General features: G+C 36.6%; 1 protein-coding gene across 1 annotated transcript in view; it reads left to right on the top strand.

The window, feature by feature from the left end:
- LOC129551748 (uncharacterized) overlaps positions 1 to 13,304 on the top strand; it is a 691,626-nt gene that overhangs the window by 432,494 nt on the left and 245,828 nt on the right. The gene's annotated exons all lie outside the window — the stretch shown is intronic.

Genomic DNA, 13,304 nt, shown 5'->3' with positions numbered 1-13,304 from the left:
ATGATTTCTGCTCTTTTGCCTTTTATGTGTCAATGTTGTCTTCATTTCTTGTTTGTCTTTTAATTCTGGTCTCAGAAATGAAAGACTTTAAAGTTTATGTAGGGCTATCAGCTTCTTTCATTTTTTTTTAATACTGCTGTTATTTTAGTTCCAAAAAATAAAACATATTTGTAAAATATCATTAGCTGGTTTTTGTGTAATAAAAATTTCTTCCTGAGCAGAAGGTATTTTAAGCCCTTTTAATGTTAATTTTACATACTAATTATTTTGACCAACCAAATTTCTAATTGTCCTTTATTTCTTTAACTCTTGCTCGTGTGTAAACTCTATTTTACCAATCTGATTATGAGTTTTCTGAATGCTAAATTCAGTTTGACATTTGTAAATAGACATATGTGGAAAGAGATTCTTCCATATGATATTTATTGTTTTAATATCTCAGAATTAAGACTGGGTATCTTTACTGACAGTTTTCTCTCATATTATCTCCTAGAGATACATTTATTTACATTCTTTAGGAGTAAAAAGCCTTGTCTTCAACTCTCCCGTGATCAGATGTCACAATCTAGGAAAAGGATTTTCAAATTTTTTAACAGCAAAAACAACCAATTTATTTAAACAGATTTTAAGTTGAGAGCTACCCAATATAAAAGCAGTACAAGCAAGCCAATCCACTTATTGAATTAGAAAAGTTATACTACAGTGTTCCTTCTCCTGGTCCTCCTCTCCATTCCAATCCAGGCCTTCCCTGACAGAGATATGTGAATCTTCAAGGATTTGAAGCCACGTCTTCAGACCAGGAAGGGTCAAGTCAGGTGCCTTTAGAGCCAGTTAAATAAATGAATGAGATAAACGAGTGAGAAGGGATAGGTTGTGGGAAAGAATGTGATGAACTGCAAAACACATAGAAAGTATAAATGTGGTCCAAAAGCATAGATTATTTTTCAAAGCCCTCTTTGGGGTATGCAAACCAGGACTACTTTTCTTTTAAAAATTCTACATTTATTTCAGGTAAAAATCTGTCAGAGGCAATTTGGACCATATTGAGAAAACTTCAGGCCAATATCACTGATGAACATAGATGCAAAAATCCTTAACAAAATTCTAGCAATCAGAATCCAACAACATATTAAGAAGATCATACATCATGACCAAGTGGGCTTTATCCCAGGAATGCAAGGATTCTTCAATATCCGCAAATCAATCAACGTAATACACCACATTAACAAACTGAAAAATAAAAATCATATGATTATCTCAATAGATGCAGAGAAAGCCTTTGACAAAATTCAACATCCATTTATGATAAAAACTCTCCAGAAAGTGGGAATAGAAGGGACATACCTCAACATAATAAAAGCTATATATGACAAACCCACAGCAAACATTATCCTCAACGGTGAAAAACTGAAAGCATTTCCCCTAAAGTCAGGAACAAGACAAGGGTGCCCACTCTCACCACTACTATTCAACATAGTTCTGGAAGTTTTGGCCACAGCAATCAGAGCAGAAAAAGACATAAAAGGAATACAAATTGGAAAAGAAGAAGTAAAACTTTCACTGTTCGCTGATGACATGATCCTCTACACAGAAAACCCTAGAGACTCTACCAGAAAACTACTAGAGCTAATCAATGATTACAGTAACGTTGCAGGATATAAAATCAACACACAGAAATCCCTTGCATTCCTATACACTAATAATGAGAAAATAGAAAGAGAAATTAAGGAAACTATTCCATTCACTGTTGCAATGAAAAGAATTAAATACTTAGGAATATATCTACCTAAGGAAACAAAAGACTTGTACATAGAAAACTATAAAACACTAGTGAAAGTAATCAAAGAGGACACTAATAGATGGAGAAATATACCATGCTCATGGATTGGAAGAATAAATATTGTAAAAATGAGTATACTACCCAAAGTAATTTATACATTCAATGCAATCCCTATCAAGCTACCAACAATCTTTTTCACAGAACTAGAACAAATAATCTCACAATTTGTATGGAAATACAAAAAACCTCGAATAGCCAAAGCAATCTTGAGGAAGAAAAATGGAACTGGGGGAATTAACCTGCCGGACTTCAGGCTCTACTACAAAGCCACAGTCATCAAGACAGTATGGCACTGGCATAAAGACAGAAATAGAGATCAATGGAACAAAATAGAAAGCCCAGAGATAAATCCACGCACCTATGGACACCTCATCTTTGACAAAGGAGGCATGATTCAGCTTTCAATTGAAGTAATTTTGTCATAATATGCTGTTCTAGGTTAGGTCTTGGGCTTCCCTGGTGGCTCAGATAGTAAAGAATCTGCCTGAAATGCAGGAGACCCTGACTCAATCCCTGGATTGGGAAGATCCCCTAGAGAAGGGAATGGCAACCCACTTCAGTATTCTTGCCTGGAGAACTCCATAGACAGAGGAGCCTGGTAGGTTGCCGTCCATGGGGTTGCAAAGAGTTGGACGCGACTGAATTACATGACTAACACTCACTTATAAGTTAGGCCTTATCTTTTAGTACAGGTCAATATTAGTCAAAAATTGTAGAAAATGTTGCTCAGTCACGTCTGACTCTTTGCGACCCCATGGACTATACAGTTCATGGAATTCTCCAGGCCAGAATACTGGACTGGATAGCCTTTCCCTTCTCCAGGAGATCTTCCCAACCCAGGGATCATATTGGGGTCTCCTGCATTGCAGGTGGATTCTTCACCACCTGAGCTATCAGGGAAGCCCAGAAAATATTAACATTTTGGAAAAGCCTCTGTTGAAAATGTTTATTGTCTTATCCAATGGTCCTTATGTTCAAAGAGATTTCCATAAAATTTAACGACAGCAAAAATCTATCCCTCCAAAAAAAAGAAATCATTTCCCTTTGAATGGTCACCAAAAATTATATAATCTCTTGTTTTATTCTTTTTTATTGCCCATCATACATCTCACACCTATTTTTTAAAGTAATGATGGCACAAATAATATTATATGCAAAACTAAAATTTTAAAGGTATAATTCTACTATTGTTATGTCAAATTATTTAATTTTTAATGTTTCCAAGATTTCTTCGTAAGAATACATAGCTTTTGTAGTTATAACTAAAACACAGAAACAATTTGTAATCTATTTCAATATAATAGTTCTCCATGTTGATTTATAGCCATCACAATTATGACTTGTAATGACTGCACTGAAGTGATACATTTAATTTACTTATTTCCATATTGATGAACATTTCAGTTGTAATAAATGCTTTGTTTAACATATACAGACTTTCAGTTTTCTTTTTAATGACCATAGCTTTTTGAATAAGCACAATTTTAATGATTTCATCAGTTCATTATGAGGTCTGTGTAATGTTAAACATGGAAAGGTGCTAACAGAGTTGAATTCCATTGGAATATATTTTTGAAAAAATCCTTAAATGTGAAATCACAAGACTCTTGATACTTGACCTATCCCAACATATCTCCTTTTTTTTTTTTCCAGCAAACTAAGTTTAGAGAATAATATGTAAACTTGTACACAGATATTTCTGAGAAAATCAGCTTTCACTGTTCTTTCTCTCTATTATATTTTGCAAGGTTCTGGACCTGTTTTTAGAGTTTTGTATTCTTTGTTAATCATGAATTCCTGGCCTATTGACTGAGTCATGTTGTAAGAAAAACAAGCACATAATGCCTCAGTTAATGGAGTTTTCTTTGGTTTGATGCAAGGAAAAGTAAGGGGGATAAAGAAATAGTGTAAACAGGTATTCTTTTACTGGCTACAATGGTCTATATGGTAACAGGCCAATTCTCTAGCTGAGAACAAATAGAAAAGTGGTATGTAATATTAAAAAAAAATCACTCATCTGAAAACATTGGAGAATATCATGGCAGTCAGGAATATCAATGAGACAAGGTTTCACCTTGAGGGACTGATTCATTAGTGACATAGTAGGAAATTCCAAAAGATGAGAAGAAAATTGCTGCTAATAGGAAGAAAAGGCAGAAAGAAAAGTCATCAGCCTCACTAGGTTGGGAAGATGTAAATTGGAATTCAGACCTATCATGGAATCCAAGGTTTGAGAGCTCAAAATTCTGGAGATAAGGTATCCCAGAGTTGAGTAAGACTGTGAAAGCACAGCAAAGAAGTAATCAGGAAAAAAGAAAACATGCTATACAACTTATTAATTGGAAATTGGAGATCAAGTATCAAGAATGGTTAAAAGAATGTTAAAAAATATAGGACTAGCAGATGTAGGGAAAAGTCACTATGTCCAGGACTGAAGGAGAATGCCCAAGAAAGGAACAAACTTAGTCTCCTGGTTTTCACACCAGGTTGACATTTACATCTAATTGGAGAGGTTGTAGTTGTTGCCCAGTGGGTGGTATGAAAGTTTGGTGAGGTGCTGCTGGCCAGGGATGGTGGGCAGAAACTTGCCCACTGGGGTGGCAGTGAGATTCAATGGAAAGCTGATGGAGCACTGGTGAGACTTGCTGAAGGGTATGGACCACTGGAAAAACAGCTGCTTGCTGATAGATAAGCTTCCCAATGAGAGGGAAGTCGCCTGCTGGCAGCTGCATTGTACATGCCTTTGAAACAGAAAACACTGGAGTCAAACTAACGTCTGTTCCTCCTACAGCTTTCCTACAGTACCCTTCACTAAGGCTTATCATTGTACTACCTGGTAAAGTAAAGATATTTACAGGATCCAGCTTCAATATTATAAAGCAAGTCAAAAAGAAGTGGATTTGTAAAAATGAGCAAATTGTTGATGAAATGAAAAGTTTCACCTAAGAAATAGAATTGACAAAATAATCAACTGTATATTTTAGAAATGTAAAAGATAATAACTTTAATGGAGAATGCAGTAGGTGGAACTAAAGGTATATTATGAACAGTTGTTTATAGAGTTAATGACTAAATGACAGGTCAGTAGAACATATCTAGATGGAAGCAAATAAATAAAAGAACCAGTAGAACAAAACACCAAATATCATAAGAAAAGTGACATAAAAATCAAAAGTCTCACAAATAAGTGCTATGCAGTGCTAAAAAGAAGAGAGAGAAAATGTGCAAAATTGTGAGAACAATTTCTGTAAAACTTAAAGACATCAAACCATAGAATTATGATGTACCTTAAATTTCAAGGAGGAAAGTTATAAAAAAAAGAACCACCACACATTAAAGCATATCATAGTAAAACATCAGAAACATGACAAAAAGAACATCTTAAAAGTAGGCAGAGAAAAACAGTCACATTACATGCAAAAGGAAATTTAAATGATAATGAAATGTCACTTTCACAGTGCTCAAAGACAATGGCTGTCAATCTATGATTCTGTTCCACTGAAGATACTTTTCAAAAATTAAAGTGTGATAAATGGGAGGAATAGGCAAATCTGTGCAGAAGAGTTTCAAATAACTTACATATATTCCTCACCCTGAAGGAGGAGGAAGGCTAACTGCACTCTTTAAATGTCAGCTGTGCTTAATGACCTCATTCCAACGAATAATGGTACAGAAAGGAAGAAGAATGAGAGTAAACTTTCAGTGGAAAAATCTGACAAACACTCACTGTCAGCCTGGGTATCAAGGTTGACATCAACAGGGCTAAGTCAGGTGTTGATAGTGTGTACTCTTGATACGATCATGAAAATGGCACTTTACCGCTGTGGTCTTCCTCCTCAAAACACATCATCCAGTCAAACAATAAGATAAACATCATAAAAATCCAAAGTGAGAGACATTCTGTAAGCTACCTGGCAGTACTCCTCAGAACTGTCAAGGTCATCAAAGGCAAGGAAAATCTGAGAAACTGTTAAAACCAACAAGAACCTAAGGGAACATGACAATTACATGTAATATGTTACCCTGGAAGGGATCCTGGGACTGAAAAAGGAAGTTAGGTTAAAAGCTAAGAAAGACTAAATGAAGTATGGATTTTATTTAATAATGTACCAATATTGGCTCATTAATTAAAACAAGTGTACCATATTAATGTAGATATGTATAATAATAGAATATGAAATAAATGGGGTATATGGGAACTCTCTATCTTTGCAATTTTTCTGTAAATCTGAAAATGTTCTAAATTTAAGTTTATTTAAAAATTAAGTGAAAAAATGTCATTTCCTAACAAAATCTGAAAAAATAGCGTTGCCAGCAAATCCATATGAAGAGAAACACTAAAAGCAGTTTTCAGACAGTGGGAACATTATTCCAAAAAGAAGTAAAAGAAGCAATGATAAATATCAGAAAAGGGAAATATGTGGATAAGGCTAAATTACTATTGACTATGTAAAGTAACAATGAATCTTTATGCCTTCTACATATCTGAAATTCAAAGACACAATAAAAATAATATAAAAAGCAAGAAAAGCATAAAGATGTTAAAGTATAAGTTTCTAGGATTGTCAGGGAAGTGATTAAAATACTAATTTATATTACACTTTAATAATAGATATTGTAATATCTACAGTAACCACTAAAATGATAATAAAGTAATATTTAACTGACAACCTAATGAAGAGTGCATATAAAACACTAAAAATAATAAGTTTAAAAGGATATGGAGAGAAAAAGTAATGTAAAATATATGGAAATTTAGAAAAGTAAGAAAATAAGTGGTAAATTTAATCCAAATATGTGAGTAATTATATTAAAAGTCAATAATTTAGTACTATAGTTTAAAGCTATTAGTTATTTAAAATAACACATAAAAAGATACATGAATATAATTTCTCAATTTAACAAATACACAAAAATTTAAAAGTAAAATTTAGAAAATAAAATGTTTTTGGACAAGACCAAGTATCTGGGACCTCTTGTTGTGAACCAGATGTCTTATGGACAAGATGTCTAATTTTGTACAAGACCAAATATCAAGAATTTTTTGGCATGGACAAAGTGTCTTAGGCATGTCTTAGACAGGACCATGTTTTCTAATACCTCAATTTTAATTAAAAAAAAATGTAGCTGGAGCTAAAGAGGAACATTTTATAATAGCAAAGTCAAGGCTATGGTTTTTCCAGTGGTCATGTATGGATGTGAGAGTTGGACTGTGAAGAAAGCTGATCGCCAAAGAATTGATGCTTTTGAACTGTGTTGCTGGAGTAGACTCTTGCGAGTCAGGGAGTCCTGGTGTACTGTGATTCATGGGGTCACAAAGAGTCAGTCACGACTGAGCGACTGAACTGAACTGAATCTGTTGGAAGATGTGGCAGTTCTAAACTTATTTCCACTCATAATAGGGCTTCAAAATAAATAAACCAAAAATTGAAATTATAAAAGAACAAATGTAAAATCAGAGAGAATTTATTATGCCTCTCACTAGCTGATATATTAACAAACATTAAAAATTCATAAGGATAAAAAGATATGAGAAGCGTGATTAATAAACTTGACCTGATTTCACTTTTTTCCTAAATGTATAACTATCATACATATTTGAAATATCTGAATCTGCCTGCAATGTGGGAGACCTGGGTTCGATCCCTGGGTCAAGAAGATCCCCTGGAGAAGGGAATGGCAACCCACTCTAGTTTTCTTGCCTGGAAAATTCCACAAACAAAGGAGCCCAGTGAGGTATAGTCTTTGGGGTCGCAAAGAATCAGACACGACTGAACAACTAACATACACACATATAATTATATGTTCATGTATATGTACAGAAAACATAGCACCTGGCAACTGTAGGATGTACTTTATTTTCAAGTAAATATATATTTTTTAAACCAAAATTGACCATATGATGGAATATAAATCAAGCCTTAACAAATCTTGAAGAACTAAAGTCATGAAGAACATATTCTCTGTACACAGGAGAATTAATCTATCATTTCATAATAACAAAATGATTGGAAGTTCCTCAAATGTTTGAAAACCCCCCAAATATACCTATAATGACCCAAACAAAAAAAATGTTGATTTAGATTAGGAAGTATTTTGAGTTGAATGATAATTAAGTCATAACACAACAAAGCCTGTGGGATGCAGATAATCCTTATTTTAAGGAAAATGTATAGCCTTAAGTGAACATATCAGGGTGATACGCTCTTTCCAAGAAGGCTACCAGCAATTTCTTTCTTCACTGGACACACCTACAAAGCCCATATTGTGAGAAGAAATTCTTCCATCTCCTGGAATCTCAGCTCACCTGTGCCTGCATTATCCAATAGATGTCTAAGAAGGGACACTATGTGACTTTCAAAGCTAGGTTATTAGAAGCCTTACAGCCTCTGTTTGGATCTCTTAGAATTGTCTCTCTGGGTAATGATAACCACCATGTATTGATAAAATGTCTCTATTCTGAGACCACCAGGCAATGTGAAATTCAAAGTTAGGCATGTGGAAATAAAGAGAGATGCCTGAGCAGTCTCTCATATGTTCCAATTGTGTGCATGCTCAGTTGCTTCAGATGTGTCCAACTCTTTGCGATTCTGTGGACTGTATCCTGCCGGGCTCCTCTGTCCATGGGATTCTCCAGGAAAGAGTACTGGAATGGGTTGCCATGCTCTCCTCCAAGGGATCCTCCCAACCGAGGGATCAAACCAGCGTCTCCTGCATTGCAGGGAGTTCTTTACCACTAGAGCCACTGGGAAGCCCATGTTCCTCTCAGCCCAAATCGCAATATCTGAATGAATAAACCTGTGTGCAAATCTAACCCAAACTGTCACCTGACTGCTAGCATATGTGAAAACCCAAATAAGGACCACCCAGCTGACTCTCCAATCCCCAGAAATGTGAAAGATAATTGTAAATTGCCTCTATAAGTCACTTAGTTTGAAGGTGGTTTGTTTTATACTTATAGGTAATCAGAAATATTTTTAAAGAAGATAAGCCAAAACTCAGTTAACTAAATTTCAAAATCAAGAACTTAGAAGCAGAGCACTGAAAGAAATCAATGCAGCCAAAAGTTTGTCCTTGGAAAATATGAAGACATTGGGTTGGCCAAATTATTCATTCAGGTTTTTCCAACTAGATAGATAGATAGACAAAAATCTGTTGGAGATGAAAGAGAAGACACACATTATTTATTTTAAGAATAGAAAAATGACCTTGCTACAAATGGAACAGGCATTAAAAGATGGTATGAGAATGTTATGAATAAATTAACAGTAATAAATTTGAACATTTATATGAAATGGACACAGTTCTTCCAACATAATTTGTCTAACATGTTTAAATAAAAATATGAATCTTATTTATTTTAAAAGTGGAATCAATAATTATAAGTCAATGCTCACATACACACATACACAAACAGAATCCTCGGCCCAGGCGGCATTATAACTGAATTCTTACAAACATTTAAGTAAGAAAAAACCTTAAACAAAATTTTTCAGATAATAGAAAAAAGTGGAAAAATGGCCTCTTTGTGATACAAATACTTAAGAATTAAAATAAAAAGGAACTTTCCTAATCTGATAAAAGTAATCAATTAAAAAAATCACCCTAGAGTACACAGTATTCCTTACAGTGAAATGTTAAAATGTATCTTTATAATTTCAGAAGCCAGACAAGGATAAACACTGCTACAATTTCTCTAGCATTCTATGTGATCCACCAGTTACCAAGAGCCAGTATTTTAAGAATTGAACAAATGGACAAAATATTTGAATAAGCACTTAAACAAGATTTTATCCAAATGGCCAATAACATGAAAAAGGTACTTAACCTAAATAATCATCTGGAAAATGCAAATTAAAATCACAATGTGATGCTATTGTATATTCTCCAGAAGAGCTAAAATGAAAAACAAAACAAAACAGAATATCCCAAGCACTGGTAAGGATGAGTAGCATCTGGTCTCTAACACAGCACTGATAGGAGTGTAAATTAGCATCACCTCTTTAGAAGACTATTTGGCTGTACTACTAAAGCAGAATCTAAAAGCTTTTGACCCAGCAATACCAATCCTAGATATATACCCAACAGAAATGTATATGTAGGTCTATCAAAGGCATATGTGAGGATGTTCATAGAAACACTCTTTACAATAACCAAAAATAAGAAAATAGGTAAATTCCCATTAACTCTGAAATGGGTAAATAAAAAATATGGTATATTCATATATGTGAATGATATACAGGAATAAAAATGAACAGATTACAAGTACAGTCTCATAATCTCAAACAGAATACTGGACAAAAGAAGACAGACACAAAAATATGCACAGTATGATCAGTTATGTAGAACTCAGAAAAACAAAACTAACCTATAGTGTTAAAGATTAGGATGGTTGTTACCTTCGGCTAGGCAGAACACTCTGGGTGTTAGCAATGGTCTGTTTCTTGGGGTTGCATTGCTGTATTTTATGTTTGAAAACTTATCAAACTGTTGCAGGAAGGGGACCCCTTCCAGGGCCCGAAAGTGGGCTCTTGCCTTACACTCAGAAATGAATTGTCTGAGGAGACATGTGGGGATACAGTGGAAACAGTGTCAGACTTTATTTTTTGGGGCTCCAAAATCACTGCGGATGCTGATTGCAGCCATGAAATTAAAAGACGCTTACTCCTTGGAAGGAAAGTTATGACCAACCTAGATAGCATATTAAAAAGCAGAGACATTCCTTTGCCAACCAAGGTCCGTCTAGTCAAGGCTATGGTTTTTCCCGTGGTCATGTATGGATGTGAGAGTTGGACTGTGAAGAAAGTTGATCGCCGAAGAATTGATGCTTTTGAACTGTGGTGCTGGAGAAGACTCTTGAGAGTCCCTTGGACTGCAAGGAGATCCAACCAGTCCATTCTAAAGGAGATCAATCCTGGGTGTTCATTGGAAGGACTGATGCTAAAGCTGAAACTCCAATACTTTGGCCACCTCATGCGACGAGTTGACTCACTGGAAAAGACTCTGATGCTGGGAGGCATTGGGGGCGGGAGGAGACGGGAACAACAGAGAATGAGATGGCTCGATGGCATCACCGACTCGATGGACATGATTTTGTGTGAACTCCGGGAGTCGGTGATGGGCAGGGAGGCCTGGCGTGCTGTGATTCATGGGGTCGCAAAGAGTCGGACACGACTGAGCGACTGAACTGAACTGAACTGAGGAGACACGTGTACTGACAAAGCAATAGATTTTATTGGGAAGGGGCACCCGGGTGGAGAGCAGTAGGGTAAGGGAACCCAGGAGGACTGCTCTGCCATGTGGCTCACAGTCTTGGGTTTTATGGTGATAGGATTAGTTTCCGGGTTGTCTTTAGCCAATCATTCTGACTCAGAGTCCTTCCTGGTGGTGCACACATCACTCAGCCAAGATGGATGCCAGAGAGAAGGATTCTGGGAGGTGGTCGAACATGTGTTGTCTCCTTTTGACCTTTCCTAAACTCTTCCGGTTAGTGGTGGCTTATTAGTTCCATGTTCCTTACCAGGGCCTCCTGTTGTAAAACAGCTCTGCAAATGGTTAGTAGGGGCCTGGCCAGGGTGGGTGGTTTCAGTCAGTGTACTTCCACTAACAAAACTTAAGACATGTTTACTTTTGTAATGTGTATGGCACACTTCAATGAAAATTTACCTAAAAGCTAATAAAATTTATTTCTACAGCTGCAGAGCTAGGCCTCAGGCAAAATCAGTTTTGTCCAGTTGAGGTGCACAAAACCCCACTCTGCGTCATTTTTTTCAGTTATCAGTGCTCTGCAGTCTTGATTCTACCATTATGGAGACTCACCTCACCTTTGGCAATGCTTCTACTTCGTCAGCTTCTTCGGCTGGTCCTGACTTAACTCATGCCCACCCCCGTCTCTCTCTTCTTCACTCTCCCGTCTTTACTTGCTACCCCCCACTTCCTTTCTGCCCTCTCCACCCTCTCTCTCTTCCAGCCACAATTACCTCATAAAACAAATACCATTGTCAGCAAGTCAGCGTACAAAAGTGGCTACTTTGAGCAGAACAGGCCACTCACTATCAAACCTACAGATAATTTGGAATGCTTAGCAACTGGAAGCTGGTTGGGGTGTATATAAAATCAAGCCCTAACTGTAAGGATGCTTTCTGACCACAAGTTAAGAAGTGGGCTGTGGACATATTCAGCACATGGACACAACCACATCACACTTCTGTTTAGTCCTCCACCCCAGCTGGATTTGAACCCTTGGAAATCATGAAATTACCCTTTTACCTTCCCCTACACTGTCTAGTGCAATGCCCAAGATATAGTGGTTCAGTTCAATCAGTTCAGTTCAGTTCAGTCACTCAGTCTTGTCTGACTCTTTGCGACCCCATGAACTGCAGCACGCCAGGTCTCCCTGTCTGTCACCAACTCCCGGAGCCTACCCACACCCATGTCCATTCAGTCGGTGATGCCATCCAATCATCTCATCCTCTGTTGTCCCCTTCTCCACCTGCCCTCAATCTTTCCCAGCATCAGGGTCTTTTCAAATGTGTCAGCTGTTTGCATCAGGTGGCCAAAGTGTTGGAATCTCAGCTTCATCAGTCCTTCCAATGAACACTCAGGACTGATCTCCTTTAGGATGGACTGGTTGGATCTCCTTGCAGTACAACGGACTCTCAAGAGTCTTCTCCAACACCACAGTTCAAAAGCATCAATTCTTTGGCACTCAGCTTTCTTTATAGTCCAACTCTCACATCCATACATGACCACTGGAAAAACCATAGCCTTGACTAGATGGACCTTGGTTGGCAAAGTAATGTCTCTGCTTTTTAATATGCTGTCTAGGTTGGTCATAACTTTCCTTCCAAGGAGTAAGCGTCTTTTAATTTCATGGCTGTAATCAGCATCTGCAATGATTTTGGAACCAAGAAAAATAAAGTCAGCCACTGTTTCCACTGTTTCCCCATCTATTTGCCATGAAGTGATGGGACTGGATGCCATGATCTTAGTTTTCTGAATGTTGAGCTTTAAGCCAACTTTTTCACTCTCCTCTTTCACTTTCATCAAGAGACTCTTTAGTTCTTCTTCACTTTCTGCCATAAGAGTGGTGTCATCTGCATATCTGAGGTTATTGATATTTCTCCCAGCAATCTTGATTCCAGCTTGTACTTCAATAATTATTTATCTGAGAAGCCTGCAACCAAACATTTAATGGATAAATAAGTGACCTTGTGTTCTAACTTGCTAGTTCCTCTTCTCAATCTCATCCTAAAATGCTGACTCGGATGTGAAATTTCTTGATCTGCACCATAAGCCTCCAAATTCCCTCAACTTTGACAAGCCCTTAGGACACTGTTCAAAAATATATCAATACCAAATATTATGACCTGTCTTTTTCTTTACACCAAAACAGGAGTGTGTTAGCTAAAACTGGAGTGTGTTAATTAAAATAAGGTATTATAATTTTATCTCATTTCATCTG

Source organism: Moschus berezovskii, chromosome 1 (assembly GCF_049115385.1).
Source record: "Moschus berezovskii isolate FMDL1 chromosome 1, NW_MosBer_1.0, whole genome shotgun sequence".
Classification (NCBI taxonomy): Eukaryota; Metazoa; Chordata; class Mammalia; order Artiodactyla; family Moschidae; genus Moschus; species Moschus berezovskii.
This window is presented reverse-complemented; position numbering and strand designations above follow the sequence as displayed.